At 35.3% G+C, this 27,334-nt stretch overlaps 1 protein-coding gene across 5 annotated transcripts in view; it reads right to left on the reverse strand.

Moving 5' to 3' along the window:
- The window catches only part of LOC142332384 (endochitinase-like), a 141,877-nt gene that overhangs the window by 73,702 nt on the left and 40,841 nt on the right, over positions 1 to 27,334 (reverse strand). Inside the window, exon 1 of one of the 5 annotated variants that reach the window (XM_075378810.1) lies at positions 8,908 to 8,926. The exons of the other annotated variants lie outside the window; for them this stretch is intronic. The gene's annotated coding sequence lies outside the window, so the exon portion shown is untranslated. Of the gene's footprint in view, positions 1 to 8,907; positions 8,927 to 27,334 lie in introns of those variants that run through there. 5 annotated transcript variants of the gene reach the window in all.

Genomic DNA, 27,334 nt, shown 5'->3' on the forward strand with positions numbered 1-27,334 from the left:
ATTTCAAAAAGAATTTCTACAAAAGTGGGTGTTGCGGTGCAACAAGTACCCGAGAGTGGAAAGCGACTAGACGAAAGTCTAGAGCAGATATGTTTGTAAGATATAGCGATCCAAATAACAAAATATTTAGACACAGTTTATTTTTTTTTATTACCGGAAATCATGAACATGCTATATTTGTTTATACATTGAGGAGAAAGGACTTTTCACGATAGCTTTAGATTTTTACTAAAGTAAAACTTGCCGGTTCTTATCCGTTTGTCCTAACATCGCGTAAGAAGAGCCGAACAATTTTTTGTAATTAAGAATTACATTAAACCCGATTGAAGTTTAGATATTTATTTTAAAACACGATAGAGGAACCGGAGCCGATACGATAATTTTTTTTATCTCTACTTGCTTAGGAAGAAATTGTAGTTTGAAAAAAAGTCAATAAAATAATTATAGACATCATTTGCCGTAAACAAAGGATCGAATGCGACAAGATACGAGATACAAGTCCCACAAAACGGCATTGCCAATCTCAAGAAAAAAGCATTTCACGCCGGACGTAATAAGGAAAGCGAGGGCTGAAGCGATTACCCGTTGTCTTCTACCCAAAGTAGGCCAAGCCCACTAAAACACAGGAAATCTTTCACCTTTACAAGCGACACCTTCACTCTGTTCAACACTTGGACCGGTCGCGTATGTAAATCGATATTCTTTATTCGAATACATTAAATAACGGCTACTTTCAATGACGAATGTGTGTTCACATGTCGAAACAGTCGATCCGCTGAAAAATTCATAATAAAACATGTTTTAACCGCAAACACCACGATTAATTTTTAATTTATGATGATGATGTAGGTCATCATTACTTTAAGCGATATGTGTGTACAACGTTGATCGTTATTTAATATACGCAACCATCATTATTTACGATTCGACCTTTAAAATTATTGTTTGTTTTCATAATCTAACAGCTATTCGGTTAACGCTGTAAATTTATAACGGCGATCTGCATCGATCAGTCATCATTACTTTCAGAGAAAGCGGATGATTTTTAATTTTTTATAGTTGTAATAGCTAACTATTGACAGCTGATATTATTTTATTTATATTATACATAAGAAACGGGATCGCTCGGACATATCTTTTGTTAAATAAAAAAAGAGCGTACCTCAAAAACGGCGCGGCCTAGGGCATTTTTAACGCTGTTTACAAGTTAAAAACTTAAACGGTGCAGTTTTACGAACAAAATAAAAACATAAATTAGACTAATAATTTTATATTTTTATGCAAATCTTGATCTACGGTTACACTCAAAATATATATTTAAACTAATATTCACAGAATGAGCTTTGGCGAAGACGATTTTCAAGAGTCAAACGGGTAAACATTTTGAAAATTCTTTAAGAGAAAAGATTAGAAAAGAGTCAGAAATTTAAGTAAAGAAAACAGCGGCGTTGAAAGTCGGTAAGTACTGGGTAGATCTAGGTCTAGGAGTAAGGCGAGTCTGTTGCCCGTCACCGGCACTGTTCAACATTTATATCGAAGATACGATAAGCATTAAGGATTGAATTAGGAGAAAAAGAATACAAAATACAGCTTTAGATTTGGAGCGATAAAATTATTCTGCTTCGATAAAAAGAAACATTTAGAAGGTTTGCACGAAAATTATAGGACAGGAGCGAAATTTGTTAACTTATATAAAATATTTTAGTAAACCGACATTTTTATAGTCGTGTAAGACAAACGATTGTATTTAAATTTATATCGTCACCGTTTTTAACAAAGTATCTAACGTAGATGTACGGCAATGAAATCGACGATCTACAGCATTGATTCCCAAAGTGGTCCAGGTAGACCCCCAGGGGTCCACGGGAGACTCGACAGGGGTCTACGTTGGCGTGACAAAAAAAATGGGGGTTCACAATTCGTAAGCAGGGGTCCACGAAAATTCATCTGGTTTCGATAGTGAAGAACTAAAATGTTGGCTTGACTTTGCGTATCAATCTAGTACATCCCTCCCATTAAAATTGTAACTATTTTGTGATTGTCATTGTAGAAGTTACATTACGTTATTAATGTTTAATTTTAATTATATTACGACAATTTTATTATATTACATTGCAATATGATAACGATAATAATTAGTAGCGTAATGATTACATATTTGAATAAATGCAACACAAAAAATATACTATTTTTCTTTTGCTTTTTACCACTCTGAACGGGAAGTTTTCTAAATAAAATAAGTGAGAATCGATTGCTTTCTTGTGCTGTGAGTAGATGTAAAAAATGTAAAGTCGGATGGAAGCATTTTTTTTTGATCGGCCAACTTTACTTTTTTGACATCCACTCACAGCACAGTCGATCAAAAATTAACCGATCGATTCTCACTTTTTTTTTCGGAAGCTGTTAGTTCGTGGAACTCAGCCGTAACAAAATTTTCATATTTAGATCTAATCTTCACATTTTCCGTCGACTGGAAATATGGTAGAAATGTAGCTGTCCACCGGAACCAGCAAAATTTTGAAAGTGGTCTATGAGAAAAATAAGTTTGGGAACCTCTGAAATCTACAGTTTGAACCTACTTGTCTCGATTAAAAATACAATGAAAAAAATTACGATAAAAAATAATTATTATGTCATTACCGCGTACCTTTTTAGATATACCACAACTTTATCGATATCAAGAACTTGGAATATATTTTTTTTTTGTTTCTTAACTATTAAGAAGATAGCTTAATCGCAATTTATTGTGATTATTTTTTTTTTGTTTAGCCTCCGGAACCTCCGTAAAGTATTACTTCAGAGGATGATATGTATGAATTGTAGTCTATGTATGAATATATGTATGTATGTATGAAGTGTAGTCTTGTACAGTCTCAGGTCGAACGCTATTTGAAACATCACCAAAGAACACCGGTACCCACGATCTACCATTCGAATCCATACAGAAGTAGCTGTTTTTTTTTTGTTTAACCTCCGGGACCACCATTAGATTTTGCTGCAGAGATGAATGATCGGTTGCGTGTTTGCAGGCATCGGTTGCCATGCCTGACCGGGATTCAAACCCGGTACCACCGGATGGAAGGCCGAGACGCTACCACTCGCGCCACGGAGGCCGCCCAGGTATAAGTCTATCCGCTCGTCTTACCGTACTTGTGCTCATTTGAAGCGCTGCTGAATGCCTCTGAATAGAGCGGCGTGGGCTTCTGACAACGGCTTCCCTTACTCGTTCGATGTTCTCCGGAGTGCTAGCAGTTCATCGGGGACCCGGTGGTTTTTTCTTCAATATTGAACCGCTTGTTCGAAGGTTGTTTACCCGTCGCAATATTGTGTTACGAGAAGGGACGCTTGCATTACGATGGATATTAAACTGACGGCGGAAATCTCCCTGAACAGCAGTTACGGATTCGTCATTTCGTGTCATACGCGTACAGGCGTTGGTCTAGCGTCCACGGCTCCATCTCAACGACTAAAATGTAAATGCTATGAACAAAGGAAACTTCAGACACCAGCCACGTACCCTCCCACCACAAACGCCCGAGTACAACCCACTTCAAAAACATCCGGTTCCCGTGAATGACCCTGTATATAGTAAATTTAGTGTATTTCCAAGAATATCTACATTTGAATCGAGTTTAAAGAATCCATTAACTACATAACGCATTTGTATAATATTATAACGTCGAGAAAATATGAAGATTTGTTCCTATTTTCTAAGGTATATTTTTTTTCCTATTTTATTTTATTCCTAAATCGATAATTTTGAAATAGATATTGCATCGCGTAACTATGATTTGGTAGAGTTACGGATGCGGTATATATAAAATTTAAATTAGCTAATACGAGGGATGTAACATATAGTCGATCGTAAATCGATGAAAATTGTGAAACGAATAATATATAAAAGTACATTTTATTTGCTAGAAAACCTTACATTTACCTCTCTGTGTATTCGCCCGTTACAGAAAATATTTCACGCAACGGTGAACCGGTTTTCTCATTCTGCAGCAAAGAATTCTGGCAATCTTTCCTGATCCACAATCTCGCTGCAGCTTTCAGTTCGTCGCTCGTGATGGAACGAGTATTTTTAATACGCCTCTTTAATTATTTGTAGAAATTGAACCGGACTGTAGGAACAGATACTAGAATTTTGTACGTACCGGGTCACCGTTTTTCAGGGCGGATGATAGTTTAAATTATTTATCCGTTATCACTGAGCACCGAAAAACCACCGATGGCGATCGTAAATACGAGGGCTATCCAGAAAGTAACTTACGTTTTCAAATAAAAAACGTAATCGAATAAAAAAACGAAAAGGGACAATCTTACATTATTTTTCTACATAGTCGCCGTTTAAATTGAGGCGCTTATCGTACAAGTTTCCCCGATACGATTTCACGCAGTAAACTTCGTGAAATGAAACTGAGGGTTTTGTAATCGTAATGCGGCGATTTTCACGAATTTTGACGCCGATTTTGATCGTAAGTTCATCAGTCACAAGGTTAGGCGAATACTGCGGTTCTCATCGTGAACACTGGTGCGGCCATCTTTAAACGGAATGCACCACTGCTTCACTCCACCTTCACTCGTTATTCCATCTCCGTACACCTCACAAAGTCGCCGATGAATTTCAGTCGGTTACAGGTTTTACAGCCGAAAGCAAATTTACTAAGATGCATTTTATTAGGTTATATTATCATGCCGGAATAACGCGAATACAATGTTAAACGGTATCGAACGAATACAGATCGTACATACAGTAATACTATTTCTCCTTTACGTAACATTTTCTTTGTTTCCGTTCCCGTATTTATCATTAGTATTTTTTAATTTTTTTCTACTGTTATTTTTTGATATTTATTTTTATTTTTCAGCGATACCAGCAGAAAAAAAGAAAAGGGACAAACAGAAAACGGTCTGATAATATGATTTTTCTACCGAAATCATATTATCAAACGGTTAAGTATTTTATTCAAGTTTCTAGGAACAGTTTTGTTATAGGAGAAGTCATTTTCTATTTATGCAACAGCAGATTCTGCTTTCAAGATTAGAACGGGAGTGTTATCCACTCAACTTTATTATTTTTCAATCCGTAATTATTTTAATTACGCGGTTGATAATGCAAATGAAGATTGGGTAAATGCTACTGTAATGTTACTATTTTGAATCATCTGGTGTGCATTTTATTAGTTAAAAAAAATTTTATATATATATATACATATATAAGCTACATTGCTGAGAATAGCCTGAGAGTAGATGATGCATTACATTCCATAAGCCACGTGCGTAGCCTACCCCAAGTTTCCAGGAAAAGCTATCGCGAGAAAGAATATAATGCAGCTGCAACCTTTGTCTTCTTTATTTTAATTGTAAGAATAATAATTTAGTATTTGTCCTGAACTCGTTCGATTCATATCGTCCTATCGAAGTCTTAAGTCTGGATCTGTACAACGCACATCGTTCTATTTATTAAAGTCGTAAACTCGTTCGATATTATATCGCACTATTTTTTAACGCGTTAGCATGTACGCATAATGAAGTAAACAGTTAATTATTTACGATTACATGTATACTAATTGTAATAAATAAAGATGGTTTTTTAAAAACGGAACTCGTCGAGTTTTAAACTTAACTTACATATAATAATTCTAAAAAATATGTAGATAACCGAAGTATTAATCTACTCGTATGAAAAAAATAATGATTTTTTTTTATTTTTGGTAAATAATTTTCCTAGCTAATCTTTATAACCGCTCGTGTTATATTTTAATAAATGTAATTTTCTTTTGTAAATTATGTTTTCCTGTTTTGAATTTTTTAAAAAATAAATATCTTTTATTTTTTTCCAGCTATTACTATTTTGAATCCGAATAAAATACCGTATTATTCGCATTACATGCACAGAAAAAATCGACAAGAATTAAAAAATAAACTAAAAGAATTAATAAAACGATCGCAAGATTTAACAAATCGAAGAAACAAATTAGAGAAACAACCACAATCGGTAAATACTTTTTTATTTATTCGTTTCTTATGCGATCTTCCATCACAGGTGGAAACTAGTATACATAACCGGCATTTTTTATTTTGACGATGTAATTAAGTCTATTCTGTTTTAGTTATCCCGTTATTTTCTTTGGTAATAATTTTTTTTTTACGTTGTTCTTTTGTTCTCTATAACGGTACAGATTACCCGCCTTACGGTAACATTTTTGTGTCGAGAGAGTAAATTCAGCTTCTGCCGGAATGTTTTTATATTACGTAATAAAAAATACAAATACAAAATACGGATAAAATACGCGAAAAAATTTTCAGATTCGATTACAAAGAACAGAAGATGAAAATGTTCTACGCGCATCTTTCAGGAACGGGCAAAAATAGACCGATAAAAAAAAATTATTCTAATTCTTTTAAAAACAGAAACGTTAAATCAACTCGGTTCTAAGAATTAAAAAATGAACCGAGCGAGAAAAACAGATCTCTGAAGATGATATCCGTGTAGGGAAATTTTTAGGGAAAAAATCAAACGGGAAGGTCTCCGATCCGAGATCAGAAAACTTCGAATTAAAATTCAACCGTCGGAAGAAAGAAGAAACGATAAAGACATACTGGAAAGAAAGAAAATTACGTATAAGGCAAAACAAAAGTTGTAATGCATTCCGTAGTGGCCAAAATAAAAAAAACAACGTCGAATTAAAAATCGTCCCCTTATACCACATTCGGTAAAAAAGGATTTTAAATTTCCAAGTTCCTATCTACAGTTTTATCGTAAAATAATTTTAAAAAAAATTAATGATTTTAAGAATATTTTTTGGTTAGGAAAAAAAATGTCATCATTGTGAGTAAATTTTATATATATATATATATATATATATATATATATATATAGACAGAGAGAGAGAGAGAGAGAGTGAGAAACAGAGTTTTTAGTTCGGGATAAACAAATGAATTACCCGATCTATTGCTACTAAATTTTTACTCATGTTTCTTGGTCTCGAAAAATGGCTAATATATTTATATATATTTAAAATTTAGGAGTGGAGATTTTCCGATTGAAGCATACTCTAATTAATTGTGAACTGTGAGTGTCTATCACTGTGTAAGCTAGGTTTTAACCGATTGATTAGAAACATCTAAAAATCAATTTCTAGATTTTTTGAATTTAATTCCGAGTTTCAAGACTTAAAAACGATTTTTGAATTTTTTTGAAGCCCTGTTAACTTTTTTTATTTTCTCGGTAACAAATGAAAAAATCAATTTGATTTTCGGCGAGTGTAATCTTTACGTCGATAAACCGATTTCTAGATTTTTTAAATTCGACCTTGAAAGGAAATGAAAAAAGGTAAAAAATTTTTAAACAATTATTGTAAATTTTCCGAATCCCGACTGTAATAAACGAGACATTTTGTAGATTTGGGCTTGCAAATACTCTTCAGGTAAATGTTTAAAAACCATTTTCGTTTTTTTTTTTTAATTCCGATTTTTTGAAGGGGTGCGAAGGCTCAACCACCACAGCCAGTGCCACCGTTAGTGTACGTGTGACTGACTGCACTTCCTCCGGTTACTTGACTGATAAACACAAAATAAAAAAGATTGAACGCCACGGGAAACTGATTTAAGTAAGTAACCATACAGCACGGGCGAAGCTGCAACAGGAAGCTATTATATTTATAAAGTAGAGGATAAATCAAAGTATAAATGAAGTCTCAATAGAGGGTTTCTCCTGGTTGTTTTTGAATGATTCTTATATACTCGCGCGCGCGTTTGTGTGTGTGTGGAAGATGTTTCAATAGGGACGATTGATTTGCAGAGAAATGGGCGTATAAGTAGGAGGCTTCCTGGAATTTCAACTTTTATCCCTGGATATATCGTGTGGTAATCGATACATTAATCTATATAATACGTGTAATACAATCTACACGTTAGGTACAGTTTTTATTAAGACACCGATTTTGCAGGTTTTCACTTTCATTTAAACTATTATCTATACTGTAACACGGAACGGAACTTTTTCCAAATATTTTGCATGAAAGTACGAGTGATCTTATGTAAGCGAGCGTAAAATAAACTTTGCATAAACGTCGCAATATATTTTTTTTCGCTGTAAAAGGAAACGAAAATTAAAATACAGGATTTTTAATAAATTACTTAAAAAATCGTCCAAATTTGCAACGATAAATTTTTCATACCGCATCATCTTGTGAGGTTTTGCCGATGAATAAGTAGATTTTTGTATTATATCAAATTATAAAAAAGTATTTCAAATATTTTTTAACTGATACCGCGTATTAAATCGATTGTTTCATTTCTTTGATCTATATTCAAATTCCTAAACTTCTTCAAATAAATAATCTATAATAATTTGGTTAATGCTTTTTAAAAAGTTAAATCAAAACCGTTTAATATTTTTGAAACGTTTTCTATCTGTATCTTTTTTTATGCCTTAAGTCATTTGACTGCTTTTATGTGGCTCTCCAAGATTCCCTTATCTAGTCCTAGTCGTTTCGTATCTGGATCTATAAGGAAAAGACATATCGGTTTGAATCAGACATCATCTCCTTTTCCATTTTTTAACAAGTTTTTTTTTTAAATTTAATTAAATATATTAATTTATTAATAATTATTAACCCGTGATTGTAAAAGGAATTTTACCATAAATAATTATTCAATAAAAAAAAAAATATGAAAAAAAAATTAGAAGTTATTAGTGAAATAAAATTCTATGTACTTTCAAGAAATTCAAGAAATAATAATATTGATTTTTTTCATAATTCAAATGAAAGTGAATATATCTTTAAAGAAATGTTATTCTATTTATTAGAAAGAATATAACTGATTTAAGTAAGTTAGTTACATTAGAAAAGAAACAAATGAAGCAATTACTATTAAAAGATTACTATTAAACATTACCGTTAAAAAACAAAGTAACACCGCAAGAGAACTAAAAGCCATAAATCATTCAACATAGCATGTAACATCACTTATAGTAGACAAAACAAATGACAGCTGTCCAGTAAATATATATGTTCGTGCAGAGAGAGAGAGAGAGAGAGAGAGAGAAAGAGAGAGTGAGAGAGATAATAAGTGAGTAAGCATGCTCTGTAATATAAACGATTTATTATAAATAACTAACAAATCTCTTCATATTCTCTCTTTTGGTTTTTGTGACTGTGATATAAGTGTGCGTCCATTATGTTTCAATACATACACACACACACGCGCGCGCGCGCATAGTCAAAACAAAATGTTTCGACTGCAGAATTAAAGGAAAGAACTATTACAATAATTTTATAAATGAGTCTTGATTAAATATTATTAAAATTTTTGCATTTCCAAGCATACAACGTAGAAGGAATAAAATATTAAAAGCTAATAATTTTTATATTATTATTAATTTTTTATATTATTATTTGTTATTAATAATTTTTATTACAATTAATGGAGAAAATAGAAACAGACAAAAAATTATCAGCTAGCAAAAGCGTACTGCCGGGTTAATTGTCTGCTATAACTCGATTGTTTGTCAACGGAATTTTACAAATGAGGTGTCATTTTCTTCAAAATAAAATGCTTAATAAATTTTGTGTTAGTAATAATTATATCAAATAAACAATCGCAAAAATATTGAAGAATAAAAAAATTAAGATGGCCGCCAATTTTTAAGGTGACGTTTATAAAATTTTAATTACTGTAGGTTTACCGGCTCCTGAGAAATAATTTTTTGTTGAAAATCACAAAATGGCGTCCAGAAGGAAAACAAAGTAAAGTAGGACTTAAGTCGATCAGAACGTTTTTTCACATTTTGGTGTCCTGAATCAGATTCTGGAGTTTGGCGAATACGTTTCGCAACATTCTGTACGTACGGTCTAATTATAAATATAATATTAAAATTATACAGAGCTGTATTTTTTGTATTTCAGTCGCTGATAAAATACGAACTAATCTGTGCTCATCAGTAGAATATGAATTTTTATATTCCGCTGAATATTTTACATTCAATTTATACCGACGTGAATATATTTTTCAAATAAAATACATTAACTAATTATACAATCTTATATTAAAATTATAAATAAAATGATCGGATAAAATAATTAATAACGAATCTTAATTCTAATATATTTAAATTAAAAGTAATGCTTATAAAATATAATTTGAAGATAAAAATTATATAACAAATAAACCGCTTTTTTGGGGAAAAGTAATTACATACTTGTAGTAAAATAACGTGAAAATATTTTAAATAAACGTCAAGAAATTTAAATCCTGTCTTGTTGAAGAATATACATAACTGCAAAAAAATATAATTAACCTCGGTTCTACACATATTGACGTTTTTTTCGTTTGTTCCCGATAACCGCAAAAACTACTGAACGTCATTAAAAAAGTGGAAACTTAACCGCAGTTTAAATCTCATCGATCTCACTACTATGTAAATCATAAAATACGAGCAGCGGATCGATTATTAAGAAAAAAGGAAACCGATTCAAAGAAAATAACGATTAACGAGAGCGCCGAAAGAAAAGAATTTCACGAGTATGATTTTTAACGACCGTCGATATTTTTATTTTTATGAAATTATGTCAGAGATATGCAATAAAATACAACAGGAAGTTACGTAACAACAATAGCGAATAAACTACAAAGACGATCGTGCCCTTCAAACGGAATACGTACATAACAAGATAAAAATAGAAACTAAACGATAGGCGGAGTAAAATTTACAAATAAAAAAACTTTACGTGTGAAATAAATAACGGTACACCAAACAGTATTAGCGGTTATTTATACTAGTAAAGAGTTTATTTTCGAAAACTTGAGAAAGACCCGAGGGTTTTTATTTTTTATTTTACTTAATTATTTGTCGCATCAAGTTACTATTTTAAGATCAAATTCGATCGAGCGATAACCGGGAACAGCATTCGGTAACAACGAAAAAACATTCGCCGATTAAAAAAAATTTAAAGCGATAACAAAAGGTAATCGTAGAAAGAGCATAGGCGATGATGAAATAACGAAAAAATCTTGCGGTTTTAAAAAATTTACAAGGTAGGTTAACGCACAGAAACGTAAAAGATTAAAGTAAAAATCAGCTTGTACTAGAATAGCAGATTAAAAATTTAAGCGAAACGGTACGTTTTAAGTAATACCGATCACCTCTTAACAAACATCGTACGTACGATGGATTTTAGTAAGTCATAAAATAGTATTAAAAGACATCATCCTTATCAAACCGATCGTAGCTTTAAAACAAATGCGTGTCGTATTCGAGCCTTTACGGAAAAACATTAAAATTATCTTCTTTTCTTAATTTCTTGAAAATTTTGTACTTTGACATACGTGTTAAAACGGTTCCCAGAAAATAATTGCTATCTCTAAATAGCGGTATAAATTACTAGTGACATTATTAAATATATATATATATATATATATATATATATATATATATATATATATATAGATTTTTTTTATACAATCGTTCATAACGATAATAAAATATATTTTGACATTTTACGGCCGCCTATGTAAAAGGTTCTTATTTTGCTTATATAAAAAATAAAACCGTCATTCACTTGTTTTTATTTTCAACCGACTTCTCACGTACGTTAAAAATATCTATAAATCAATTAAACGGAAGATCTAATCGCTCGATCCTTTTGTTTTGCGTTTGTAACCTATTCCCTTATACAGTATTTTTTAACCGAACCGTGCACGCTATAAACAAAATAGGAATGTCCTCTATCAATTTCAAATGTCATTTATATATATATATATATTTAAATTAGTTTACAATCTATTTAATATTTTAATTAATTTTTTCACAAAAACACATTAGATTACGGTTTTAATTTTTGTTCCTAAATTAAAAGTTATTAAACTTAATAACAGGAAAAAACAAGTAATAAAAGATAAATCGGTTTAAAATTCCGCGATAAAATTTAAAATTGAGAAATTTATTTCGTCCAGGATGTTTTATAATTAGTCTATTTCTACGCAAATCGGTTTGCCGCCCGGCCTTGATAACACTCTTTCTGAGAGAAGTGACGTAGCAGGTAAACGGAGTATTTTAAATTTAAAACATATTGTTGACATATTAAAATATTTCCAAAATATTTTAACCGATTTGCGTGAAATGAAAACTGTTTGTAATGAAATTATCGGCTTATTAGATTTACTTTCTGAAATCGTACTAAATTTATCTTGAAATTATTCATTTACTGTCAAAGTTAACAAAGTTTGCGAATAATTCTCGTTAGATAAAAAAAATATCAAAATTTGAAAAAGCAATCTAGTATATGGACTTTAAAAAATACATTTTTCAAACCAGTGTGGTACAATATTAAGTCCGTAATCTAGGACCCTGTAAACGCTTGCAAATCGGTAAATAGCAAATCTTTTAATCCATTTTAGCGCCCCTAACGAGTGCGATTAGTACTATCGGGTGATTAAAAAAGAACTTCACAAATGTAAAAGCGTATAAAAGTTTATTTAGATAACTTACAAATTCGGTTGAGGCCTCATTTCATAGCAAAACATATCAAGTTTTGGCTCGCGTAATTCATTAGTACCAGATTCGGTCTCCAGCGTTGTTAAAATAGATACTTATCGGTATGGAACGTGCTCGCTGTGCGTTTTGGTTTCACGGTTTGAAGTCATCGACTGCAGTTCAAGGTAGTTTTCGTAGAAAGTAAAGGGAGCGTCTTAGTAGGCGTAAAATTTACTCTTGGCACCAAATCTTCATTGAAGTAAGTCGTTCTGTTAAGACATACTAAATCGCGTGGGCTAGGACGCCCACGCGTCTGAAGCTGCTGTTAAACGATTCGGAGAAATCTTTGCACGTAATCTCAAAAAAAATCAACTCGACCTTGCGTTACCAGAGAATGCCGGGAGACATACGTCCTACTACCAGATAATCAATCCATAAACGGTCGCGAATAAAACGCTAGAGATAAAAAAATTACAGTTAAAATACGAACTTAACTACAACCGACTGTAAAAAAACATTCCGATTAAAAAATAAAAAATCAAACTAAAATAGTTTTTCCAGAAACATGCTGAATTTCACAACCGACGTAAAATTCTTTAAAGAAATTAATAAGAAACAAGAATAACGCAAAGGAAATCCAATAAAAGAAATAATGCGGCTAAAAAAGCTTCTTTCGGTCATTTAATGCTTATTTTTTAGAACGTACGATTAAAGTGCCGTAATCATATTTATGGAGAAAACTGCAAGCAATACTAACGCGATAAACGAAAATGTTATATTTTTAAAAATTTCAGACTTCGCAATTACTAAGCTTTGCTTAAAGTCGTATTTGTAATCGTATTAATTATCGATGGAAAAATAATCGTATTAATTACAGGATGGAATCGACATAAGTTACATTTTGTTTAACAGTAGCACCGGTGTAATTACGTATTTTTTCAGCCGATAACGCAGAAATTAACTCGTTTTTTTATCTCGATTATTTTTATTTTGTAAAATATCTGAGCTTTAGATTTCTCTGCGATTTAATATTTAGTTCGTTAAAGTTTTTACAGAAGTGCAATATACAGTACAACGGACCGAGGAAACGTTTGCAGGTGGACAGAACGTTTCATAAATGTAGTTTATGTCGAATCGGTCCGCGGTTTTATAGTCCGGTTAACTACAAAACGATCTGACAAATTAATTAGGTACCTGCTCTCCGACATCGGATTGCGGATCAAAAGGCTTCGACAGATCGAAAAAGTTTTTATTTTTCGTAACAAAACAGTGCGTTGTAATGATTATCTAAATTGTCACTAACGATTTACATTTGCCGCATACATCTATCGCCCTTCGAAATACAACGTAATCGATAGTATTATTATTCTCATTCGTCTGAGAAATGAACACGTTCACAGCCGCACGGACTCCCGATTAATGCGGATGTGACTTTGCGGATAGTTTTGAAGAAAAGGATTAATAACACCAAATCTCAAAGCACCGACAAACTTTAAAGTAAATTAAAGAAGAGATCGCAAACTTTACGACTGAAAGTTTGCAGAAAAGGCTGTGAAATTTCAGCAGAGACTTCAAGAACGCATACTCGAAAGAAGTGGGCGTTTGAAGAATATAATTTTTAAGGTGTAACGGTTATAAGGTATTTATAAATGGCATTTTTGTTCCAAATTTCACGTAAATGAAATTAAATGTTTTCATTTTCAGCTTAAAGTTTATCCGTTTCCTTCGGCCGCCAGTATATAAATTCTTCCTATAAACAAAGTACGTTTCTAAACATCTTTTTTAAATCTAATTTCTTAATTTCTATTTTTTCTTAAATTTTTACAAGGTTTTAAATCTAATAACTCGATCCGGCAACTACTTACTTAAAGCCTTTTCGTCCACTTCTATCGACCTTTTCTTTGTTTTTTATTAGAAATTAATTTTGTTGCGCTTTTATAAAAAACAATAGTATCTTTGTTCAAATTGAAAGAAACAAACCGAATAATAATTAAAGAGCCAAAAAAATAACAGAAATATAAACGTCAAATTTAGTACGATAGCATCATAAAAATTATGTAAATCGGTTACCGTACAATTTTATTCCTGTATGTCTACTCGTATTTACGTATAATGAAAAATCCGATAAATTTTGTCGTAAGTAAAATAAAACATAAACTAGTTGTTTTAAAGGGCTTAGTAACGTCAAAAATAAAATACTTTCAAAATTTATTACGACATACATATTAATCCGTAAAAGACAAATTCCATACGGAAAAAACACGGTTATTTCTTACTTTTATTCCGTATGCTGTTATAGAATGATATTTATTTTTTACGATGAAACACCTCTTCTAAGCGACAAACCTACTCCTAGTCGTTAAATTATTAAATTCTCCAAAAATAACATAGATGTTAAGAAAATAAATGTTAAAAAATACTGTACGTACAATTTACAATAAATTACAGATTACTTTCACGATATACATTTCCCGTCGCTTGTATCGCAAGCGTTTCTTTCTTTGAGAATAATTTAGACGTACGAGGAACTAATTCCTTTAAATAGGTCTACGCAAACGAATTACTTTTTTATACTGACGCTGAACATTTCGACTATTTGCAGATATTCTACTTAGAAATTTTACACAAGAACCTGCGATCACAGACAGATCAGACAATCACGACCGAGTGTAATCTTGCAACGAATCTTACATGCGTAATAGTGTAATAATAATATTGAATACGTAATAAATAATTTGATCAAACCGAGTAATAAACTCACCGGGTCGGTCTAGTGAAGAACGCGTCTTCCCAAGTAAGCCGACTTGGAAGTCGGGAATTCCAGCGTTCAAATACTAGTAATGGCAATTAGTTACTTTTATACGGATTTAAATACTAGATCGTGGATACCGGTGTTCTTGCCGGACATCCGATTAAGTATACTCGACTCGGGGACGTGTCCTTTCCGGATCTTTTAATTGCCTGCCTCTAATCTCCAACGTAAGAACCAGGCCCGGCCATGCCGTTCCCAGCCCGCCAGCCGGAGACCGGGTCTCTGTCTTTCCTTTTGCCAGCCTCAAACCGATGGCGCAGGAGCCGAAGCCGCCAAAGCGTATCCGGGAACCCACACCGCCGGCCGGGTCTCGGTCTTTTCATTCATTCACACCTAACGGACCCCAGGAATCCCCGCTCCATCACGGGAACGCACACGCCAGAGCATGTGAGCCCTCAGGAACGGGGCTGTACGCCCAGCCCTACTATAAGCTACACTCCTCAGTATCCCAGTCGTCTTGCCTCATCTTCTTTTATTCTGATAACTGTTCTTGCAAATATTGCAAAATTATTCCGGTTTCCGGACATAGCCAAGAGCCACTTCGAGAGCTGCTCCGGTCGGGTGTGCATCAGTCCTGCATTTATACGTTGTTCCTCCCATCGTGTGCACTCAAAAATAGTGCGTTCGGCATCGTCAACCGCATCGCAGTAACAACAGATCGGTGACTCTCTCCTGCCAAACCTATGCAGGTATTGTTCAAACGCACCATATCCCGACATGAGTTGCGTTGTGTGGTAATCTAATTCACCATGAGAGCGATCTAGCCGAGCATCCAGGTCCGGGATAATTCTTCTTGTCCATGCGGCCACTGCTGAACCCGCCCGTGCCACCTTCCATTGTTCTCGTATAATAGAACTGGCCTCATCTTTGGCTACACCGGACGCCCTTAATTTTTGTCCTTTAATCTGCAATTCTATCGGGGGCACCGAAGAAAGCACGCACAGTGCATCATACGATAACGTTCGGTACCCCGAAACTACCCCCACAAGCGACTGCCTATGACTGCTAGTCAGTTTTCTTCTGTTGCGCTGGACATTAACCGCATCGGCCCGTACCGGGGCGGCGTACAACAGAGACGACGTTATCACCGAGGTGATAAGTCGCCTCTTCGACGCACGTGGAATTCCTTGTCCCGCAAAGAGACCTCGCATGGCACGGATTGTTGTTTCCACTCTATCGCAGATCATGGCCGCATGGCTGGAGAATTTAAGGTGTTTATCCAGTAACATCCCTAGATATTTAGCCCTTTCCACCTCGACAATTGCCTCTCCTCTCAGGCGCAGATTTAATCTTCTGAGTATCCTTACATTTTGGAAGACCTCCAAACTGTTGTTGACGAGCCATTCATTAACTATTTCTAAGGTAATATTCCCCTTGTCCTCCACTTCATCTAAGGTACTGGCCTCCACTAGTAGCGACATGTCGTCCGCGTATCCTACGACATTCACCCCCGGCGGGAATTTAAGTCGGAAAATTTCATCATAGAAGATGTTCCAAAGTAGGGGTCCGACTACAGACCCCTGCAGGACTCCGCCGAAGATCTGATGACTTACTACACCATCCACCGTTTGATTTCAGTTCGTCTCTCGGATAGATAGCCGGCTACTTGCGTCACTATGTACTCGCTTATATTTTTTCTTTGAAGTGCCCTCAATATAGCCGGCCAAGGTACTGAACCGAAAGCGTTCCTTATATCCAGGAGTATCATTAGCGGGATTCGCCTGGTTCTCCAACCGCAGCAGCCCGTGAAACTACTTTGTTGATGGCGTTAATAGTTGACCGACCCCGAATAAAGCCAAACTGATTCTGACGGAGGGGGTTGTTGTTTTCCAGCTCCTCAATTAGTCTATTAGCGGTGAGCCTCTCCACGACTTTTCCCATATTATTAATGAGACTTAAGGGCGATATTCGAGAGCCCCTGGAACTGACTGTTGTTTGGGCAAGAAAACAATTCTTGACGCTTTCCAGCAAGCAGGAAAAAAGCAATGCTGGAACCCATAACTCGCAATATCTGTCATCTCCCACGGGATGACGGACATCAGACCCTTTATGACTGCAGCTGGCACACCATCGGGTCCTGGACTCTTCTTATTTTTTAGTCTTTTAACCGCAGTCGCCGCTTCATCCTGGGTGAACCTGCCGCCTTCACCAGGTATTAGCTCCGTGACACCCGTATCAACCCGCGGGAAAAGCGCTTCCATGTGTCGTGTAGCTTCTATCTTATTAAGAACGGGCAACCGTCTTCCCAGTCTCTTCATGACTACCTGGTACGCCCGTCCCCAGGGCTCAGCATCTAGTTCAGTGCATAGCTCCCTCCACTTCTGGCTTTTTGCATGCTTAATCATGAAGTTTAACTGTTTTCTTGCTGCTCGGTATCGTGTAATCGCCGTGTTCAGGTCTCGATCAGCTCCGTATGTTCTCGTTCGAAGTCTCTGTACGCGCCTCTTCATGGATTGCAGAACCCTGCGTTGATCCGCAATATCGGAAGACCACCAATAGACAGGGTGATGTCTGGTAGCTCTTTCGGGGAGCCTGGCCAGCTCAGTAATCATGATCTGTTGTAATGTATCTGGCGTGACCGGTCTGCCATCCGTTATTTTGTAGCAACTTTGCGAACAATAGTCTCTACCTGACGTTCCGAAAGTCTAAAGCATAGATGCTGATTTCTAATATGAGTCTCAGTATCAAGGATTTCAACAGAAACAGCCAAACGATCACTTGCAGTCTCGACTTGCAAAACCTGCATGCTCACCATGTCTGGTGGAAATCTACCGTCGATCAATACCAGATCCAGGATAGAGGAATGCCCGCGAGCGTAGAAAGTGGGCGACCCATCATTGATGCACACAAGCCCAGTAGTTCCTAGTAGTTCTTCTAGCGCTAGTCCTCTGTTGTTCGAGGAACCAGCCCCAGCCGCTACGGTACGGCAATTGAAATCACCCACAACAATTGTCCTCTTTGGGGCGTTCATGACCACCCTCTGCAGTCCGAGTAGTCTGGCTTCGTACTCCGCGAGCGTCACATTCGGGCTTATATAGACCCCAAACAATATATAGTTACAGAGTTCTATCGCAACGACTCCTTCAGTCCTCAAATATAAGCTATAGTCCCAGTTTCCAATATTTTTCTTGATAGCCACATCCCCAGCGGTATCTGGCACCCATCGAGACCCAGCCGCAGACTATACGCTAGGCTCGGTGGCAACAACAAAGTTGTACTCTCCAGTATTAGCTGTCTCCTCCACCAAGTCATGGGATAGGAGGCTTCGATGGTTATCGATTAGTAAGACTTTAGGCATCGCGCTTCATTCAGCATTCAGTGCCCCCGGTGCGGTGGTTTGGGCTACGGCAATCAAGGCATTTGGATGCCTCTCTGCATTCCCGGATACGGTGTCCAGCGCCACCGCAGTTATAACAGAGATTGGTTCTGTCCGGGCCCTTACAGTCTCTGCTACCATGTCCGGTGCCCCAAAAACGGTAGCAGCGCTCTCCTTCTACACGAATACAGGTCCTACAATGGACCAATTATTGATAGCTCAATGATGACGGTGTCGTTTTTAGTGTCACCATATGCTTTCCTGAGGGAGGTGACCTGGAATGTCTCCCCCGCGCCGACAACTCTGGAAACCGCTTCTCTCACCTCCTTTTCGGTTGTGTCTACGTCGAGGTCCTTAATATGGACCACAGTCCTCTGTCACCCCTAGAACGTAGGTCCACCTGAAGTTCTGCTGCCCGATCTCTCAGAAGAGTGGCGAGTTCTCCTGTCTTCTGCGCCCCTTTTATCCTCACCTCTAATTCTTCATTTCGGCCTTTTCGGAGGGAAAGGACCTCGCCTGCCTCTTCCTGGGCGACTTTGTTTTTCATTGTTCTCAACAGGTCGGCATAAGTCTTTTCCTCAGCCTTAATAACGATAGTCTTGCTATCAGTTACCGGTGGTGTGCCCCTTCTGGTTGAAGCCGATCTTGAGCGAGCCCGAACCGAGTCCCCAATCTGGGCAGGACCATCTTCGGGAGCTCCTTCTCTTTTCTGGTCAGATATATGATCAATTTCCTTATCGTTGTACCCGCGGGTCCCGGTGGAAGCACGAAGACCGGAGCCCTAGTTTTCACCACGACTCGTTTCAACGCCCTAAGGAGAGTGGCGGCGGTAGCGCGGTCTCCTAGTGTATCTAGTCCAATTAGTAGAAACATTATCTTCGTCTAGAATGGTGGTATTGTCTATGCTGATTGCCCCCGGTTTTGCGTTAGCATATTTGCCGCTAGCAGCACTAGGTCTCATTTTCTTGTTCAAGTCTACAAAATTACATCTGTCAGAGCTATCAGATTGAGGGTCAACGGAAGTAACTCTATTCATGGCCCATGTGGACCAGCGACCAGGCAATCTATCGATTAATTGTTCGTCGGTCAGTTCGGCTTCAAGAATGTTCGTCGGTTCTTCTGCCCTGGAGTGTTCGGTCTGTATCCCCTGTGATTTAGTATCCACGTCAGCCATTACGTCATTAAGATGCTGAAAAGACTTATATATCTCCGTCAGCTCCCTCTCGTGGACCTTTTGATGAGTCACCATAGACTTGCCCAGATTTTATCTAAATGTTAAAAGGGCATGGCCCGGCCTATAACTGAGATCCCACAATGTAGGGGTAGTAGTCTCTTCTTCCTCGGAAGAACCGGCTCTAACTCGTTTAGTCCCTCTGAGATCTGCTGCCTTCCATCCTTTCTTCTCTGGGGGGCCAGAAGGCCCGGAACCACTTAATTCCATCCCCTATTCCATAGGGAAGGAATTAAAAAATCACCAGTATTTTTATTGAACTCTCGGCTCAATTCCAAGTCTGTAGATACCCCACTCGGGGGTGGCGAGGGGGGGTGTTGAGGGGGGTCGGAAAATGTAAGATCCCGAATCTGTCCTCAGAAAAATACGGGGGGTCGGGGGGTCGAATATGTATCCGACCAAAAGTGCTCCCAAAAAATTGGGGGGGGGGTTATGGAGGGGGTCTATGGAAGGTATTGGTCTCGGGTCGGATAGATCCGAGAGGAGTTTGGAAATATTGGTCAGGGAAGGAGTTATTAGGCAAGGAACATCCCCTTTATAAGAGACTCAAACACTTAGTAGAAAAAAAATTCTACTAGTATAACTTATTTTGTCGATAATTATTCCTGCTTACGATAATTAATCTTGATAATTAAGTTGTTGTTTACTACAAGCCGTGACGTCACAAACTAGTGGTTACTTGTCTATTGACTTAACTTATTTTCATTAACATCAACGGCCAATTTAACATTGGCTCTTATGGAGAAAAAAGTTACAACAGAAAAAAACGTAATTACAGCACAGTCCGGTCACCAAAATTCACAAAATTTGACACGATTGTCCGTTATCCTTACCTCGAAATGATTCACTACTTGTCCGATAAAAAAGCCGCAAAAAACCTAACCAAAAACGCATAAATCGCAGAGCTAGAAATACACGTCCACTCGGGCTGAGTATCCACACTCGACTGTTCTTTGGTGGTTGGATTCGATTAACCACACATTTCAGGAACGGTCGAAGTGAGACTGTACAATGCTACACTTCATTCATCCTCTGGACTTCAGAGGATTCATATCATCCTCTGAAGTAATACCTGAACGGTAATTTCCGGAGGCACACAAAAAAGAAAAAAAAAACTATGTAATAATAAATAATTTGAACATCTGTCCGAATATTTGTACATCTGAGAAATGTACAATTTTACAACAATTTTACGACTGTCCAAACAACAATTTTACCGAATGCATTTACGGAATTACTCTTGCACTTCTCACCGATGAATTTATCGACGATGATAAGACAACACTCGCTGATAACTTCTTATCTTGGTTCTTATCTATACTATAAAAATGTACAGAAAAATAGAACGGCAACGGAATATAATTTCATCTGTAAGCACACAACAAACACATTGTCAGTGTTATTTCACGATTGCATGCGTTACATTTTACTTTGATAATAAAGATGAAGATGATTTTGAGGCTGTTTCTTGAAAGACAATTACGAACATTCTTACTATCAAGATAACATCCTACGTTATATCTGCGGATTTACCGCAAGACGAGTTGCAATGCGAAAATTGTAGTTCTCAACCTGTACCGGACAACAAAAATCTTAGTTCGTACACTAGTTTGGTAGACTTTATCGCTAAAGGTAGATCGACTAGGCTCATGAAGGCCTACAGAAGACTGTTAAGTTTACGGATAAGAGATTTCAGTTACTCTGTCTAGAACAGCAACAGATGCGAGTGAACTAGAGCGTATAACTCAGCGACTACCTGAAAAGATAGGCAAATTATAAATTCGTACTTTTCAAGGTAATCGATAATATTTTTTTTAATCGAATACAATCATTTACCTTAAGAAAAGATTATTACTGCTCTTATATAAAGTCTGAAAGCTTTATCTGTATTTAATTATTCATCTGTACTATTTTTACGTAGTATTCATCCGTATTCAATATTCATTTGTTACTAAAGATAAAAACTTAGAAAAACATCAAAATAAAAAGAAAATAAGCGTCTAGTGCCTTGTGTATACGCAAAAATATACATCTCGTAGAATTTTTTAAACAAAAATTTTAAACCCCTCTCATAATTATATATATACAAGAGGGTTTCGCACGCATACACATACATCTACACTAATATTTTCTGTACGTTGTAAAAAAAAATGCAATTATCTCATTTACAATTAAAGTTATGATTTTTTTAGTTTTAACGAAACAGATATTAGTTTTCGGAAAACAGAGATTAAAGATCGCATTATACTATAGCACCTGCAGATTATATCGCATGATTTTAGCAATGTTCTATCAACTTGAAAGCGGTGTAACCTATAAAACGAAATACGAACTAAATTGAATAAAAAACGAGGTATGAAACGGGGAAATAATCATATTTCTATCGTTTTTCATTCGTGAGATACAAGCTATTGAATTTCGTATTTTGCACGGAGAAAATACAAAAATCGCCGTAGAAACAGGTTTATCAATTATTTTATTTAATTTTTTGTGATCGACGGAAAAAAAAAATTACGGTTAAAAAGAGCGCATTCCGTAGAATAAAAATCACTAAAAAAAATATTTTTAAATTTTTGTTACCGTGTCAAGGTAACTTCCCCCTTAAAATCTCTTATCCCATCAAGAAAAGGATCGTCGTAGCGGAAACTTATTTACGTTCTTGATCCTTTCGAGAAATTTTGTCAAATATTCGCGGAAAACTTTCCTATCGCCAGCATCCCGGCGAAGAGTAAACACGATTCGGTTAAAAATATCGTAAAAAGGGAACGGGTTTAACTCGTAAAACTATATATGACCTTTCGTTAAGGCTCCAGAGGAACCGTGGCCGACATTCGGAGAAGAATTTCTGCCGGGTTGAAAAAATCTATACTCCAGTTAATAACTGGAGTATAAAAACCGCTTTTTTGTGTATAAAAAAGCGGTCGTTAGGCTGTGTGATTTGTGTGAGGTGTATGTGCGTGCGTTTGTTAGAGTGACAGTGGTGGGAGTATGTGTGTGGTGGAGACTCGCACTAATCGGTCGGTGCATTCTAGACATTCGACCGTGTTGTACGTGTATCTGTTTACGGCTAAATAAAGTAATTTTAGTGTCGCGTATGCGGTGTCAATTCATTCGTAAACAGCGATATAAAATACAGATCTTACCGTAAGATTTTTCACGATTTAAATTAGAAATCGTATCGCGTTAACTACCGTTCGACTACTTAAGAGAATAGACAAATCTAACTATTAGCAGAGGGTGTGGTCTAGTTTACGAAAGAGTAAAAGTTTACGAATTAAATTTCCATAGTATCGATGAAGCGATGATGAACTTCGACAAGAAATAGACGGCGTTGACAAATATATTTTGATTCTCAATATGAAGATTCGAGCGCAAAAGCGCGTCGCTGTGCGGATCAGTTACATCTTTTGTAAAAATACGATGAATATATAAATTTTGACCGATATAAATACGAAATTTGCCGACCTCCGTAGCGTCTCGGCATTTCGTGCGCGGTCCCGGGTTCAAATCCCGGTCAGGCACGGCATCTTTTCATACACTACTAATATCCTCCGGGCTAACGTCTGTAGCTGTTGATGACCGCTCTTTCATAACAAAATTTAAAAAAATACAAAATTTATTTTTTAATTTATATCATTTACATATCGCAACCGTTTATTTTATAGCGGTTCGGTTTAAGTTGCTCGCTCTGTATGCGTATGTAAGAAGGTACTAATGTTTTGTTGGAACTTCTGGACCGCATCTGAATGATATTTTTATCGATTATTTCAATGAAATTTCAGAAATCTGTTATTAGTAAATTTATCGAAATCGCTAAGTTTCAGAACGAACTATAAAGTTAAAAAGAGAACGTGTTTTTTGTCGGTTACCTGATTTAACGACTAAATATACGAGAAATAAAATACGCGTATACGGTAATGAAAATAAAATTTAGAAAAAAATGTCTACTTTTATTTTACTTTTTTCACGATATCGGCTGTAAAATATAAAATGTTATTATACGTGATTTTCTTAAACAAGGATCGAGGGATTTTTTTTTTTTGTTTTTAACAAAAATACATTTAATTGACGTTAAGTCTTAAATAATCGCTAGAATTAATTTTATCTTAGCATTATCTTTATCTTTCTTACAGAATTAAAGCTAAAGCGATTTTGCTTCAGCGCCTTTATTTACCGGTGATTTAGTTTAAACCTATCGTCCAGATCGTTATCTATTCTACTGTTTATATCGGATTTAATATGAACAAACCTATTTTAACCGGACAAAAAGTAAAAGAATTGAGATTTCACAACTATCATTTATCACTATATCGGTGATTACGCAAATAGATAAATGAATTCACCGATCTCTACGGTAAAGCGGTAGCGTTTCGGTCTTTCATCTGACGGTCCCGGGTTTGAATCTTGGTCAAGCGTGGAATTTTTCACACGCTATAAACTTTTTGTTTCGAATTCCCGTCTTCAAGCTTCGAGTTCATAAGATAAATAATTAATTAATCACCGCAAACAAAAATTATGTCCGGGAATATTTTTTCTTTAATCCATTAATGGAATATATTTATTCATATATTTTTTCGATTTAAATTTTTAATCTCGACGTAAATCATTAAATATTTTAAGGACAAAAAAATCACCTCCTACCTTCACTTCTATTTTCTTATCTGTTACTTGTTACTAGCCCTTTAAATTATGTTTTTCTGGCGATTCGTAAATTTTTAAGGTAAAAAAAGGATTTTCTTTTTAAAGATAATTTATTTTTCTTTTTAGATTTATTTTTCTTTTATTATTAATTACGTATTTTTTATTAATATATTTTATCGTTTTTACAAAATATATTGTACGATACAAAAAAAAATTAATTCTTGAATTGATTTTACCGATCCCAGCTACTTTCTTACTTGAAATATTTACCAGTAGGTTCTCTTTAAAATAGGTTTAAACGTGCTTAAAAAAAAAAAATTAAACCCGATCTTCTTTAAATATTTGTTTATTTATTTTCACATCTAGCGCTGTATCTGTAGAAGGGAAAGTATTGTTGTTTTTTTTTTGTCTTCAGTCATTTGACTGGTTTGATGCAGCTCTCCAAGATTCCCTATCTAGTGCTAGTCGTTTCATTTCAGTATACCCTCTACATCCTACATCCCTATCAATTTGTTTTACATATTCCAAACGTGGCCTGCCTACACAATTGTTTCCTTCTACCTGTCCTTCCAATATTAAAGCGACTATTCCAGGATGCCTTAGTATGTGGCCTATAAGTCTGTCTCTTCTTTTAACTATATTTTTCCAAATGCTTCTTTCTTCATCTATTTGCCGCAATACCTCTTCATTTGTCACTTTATCCACCCATCTGATTTTTAACATTCTCCTATAGCACCACATTTTAAAAGCTTCTAATCTTTTCTTCTCTACTCCGATTGTCCAAGTTTCACTTCCATATAAAGCGACACTCCAAACATATACTTACAAAAATCTTTTCCTGATATTTAGATTAATTTTTGATGTAAACAAATTATATTTCTTACTGAAGGCTCGTTTAGCTTGTGCTATTCGGCATTTGATATCGCTCCTGCTTTGTCCATCTTTAGTAATTCTACTTTCCAAATAACAAAATTCTTCTACCTCCATAATCTTTTCTCCTCCTATTTTCACATTCAGTGTTCCATCTTTGTTATTTCTACTACATTTCATTACTTTTGTTTTGTTCTTGTTTATTTTCATGCGATAGTTCTTGCGTAGGACTTCATCTACGCAGTTCATTGTTTCTTCTAAATCCTTTTTACTTTCGGCTAGAATTACTATATCATCAGCAAATCGTAGCATCTTTATCTTTTCACCTTGTACTGTTACTCCGAATCTAAATTGTTCTGAAAGTATTGTAAACGATCCAAATTGGGTATATGCGGTTTTCACCGGATCTTGACGTTTTGACTCCTAACGATCCCAAAAAACCGGATGGAAATTTTCAGGATATTTGTGGGTGTTCGCTATCGCCCTCCAAATCACCTTATATCTCCAGAGCTATTGGACCGATTTTGAGCAAACTTTGTCAGATTACTTCTATATAAAGAATATAATATTTAATGGCACTGATGCCATTAAAACGCTACAACAGTTTGGTTTGTTTATCCGTAAGTACCACATCTATCCTTTCCCTATGTAATGTATAAGAATGAAAAATTATTAATATATTAATTATTATATTATATTATAATCTGATGCGGACACCACACGACTTACTTGTACGCCTATTAAATTACATATACACATTTTATTAAAATGAAAAGTACATAAAATATTATTTCACTAATAACTTCTGATTTTTTAAAAATTATTATTATTATTATTTATGGTATCAATGTTTTACAATGAGAGGTTAATAATTATTAATAAATCGACATATTTAAATTAAAAAAAAGATGAAGTCTGATTCGAACCGATATGCCTTCTCCTAATCCAAATATTTCATTAATTAACATTTTATTTGGCTATAACTCTGGAACCGCTGAAACAAAGTACCTCTTATAATATATCGTTGAAAAGGTCTCGATCAGGACTTATTAGTCTCCTGAAAATAAAAGTCTAAAAACCAAATCGTTTTGGATTTTGGGTTTTTTGGGCGCTTTTGGTTCATTCGATTGCAATCGAAAGAGGAAGTACACAATTAGATGTTGCAATGGTCCTAAATCCAAAATTTCAACATCCAACGGCTAATCGTTTTTGAATTATGCGAGATATATACGTAAGTAGATACGACGTCACGCCAAAACTAGTCAAAATGGATTCAGGGATGCTCAAAATGGATATTTCCGTTGGAATCTGAAAACCGAAATTTTTCGCGATCGCAATACTTCCTTTACTTCGTACAAGGAAGTAAAAACAATAACGGTAAATAATAGTTATTCTAACACAAATCAAAACATTCCATATTTTTCAAAGAATTTTTATTAATTCATCAAAAGCCATTAGAATTTTCTACTGTTAATTTACGTAAAACCGAGATAGAAATTATATAATACATCTTTAGTTTTGGTTAGCGTAAAATATTATATATAACTGACAACACGAATCAAAATAATAACGATAATAATATTATATCTATTCATATATAAAACAGAAAACGTATTTTTTTTTTTTTTAATAACAGAAAATGATACTTTTTAATCTAAAAACCGAACGAGTCTGTTTTTCGTTTTTTGCTTGTTTTTTTTTTTTAAATGAAGTTACTGAATTTAAGTTAATTAAATCGGCGTCTTTTATCCATATAATCAGACCGTACTTGTACACCTTAGTAAAACAACAAGCGCGCGTAATCACATCTTAGGATGCAATAATAATCAGCATCGATTTAAACAAATTAATTTATTTGTATAAAACAGTTTGTTTTCATTCTCTACACAAAAGTACCCGACAATAACGATAATTATTTACGACATATATTTAATAAAGAATGTAGTGTAAAATTCTAGGGGGTCTGAAACGCCTTGCACA

Source organism: Lycorma delicatula, chromosome 11 (assembly GCF_047948215.1).
Source record: "Lycorma delicatula isolate Av1 chromosome 11, ASM4794821v1, whole genome shotgun sequence".
NCBI lineage: Eukaryota > Metazoa > Arthropoda > Insecta > Hemiptera > Fulgoridae > Lycorma > Lycorma delicatula.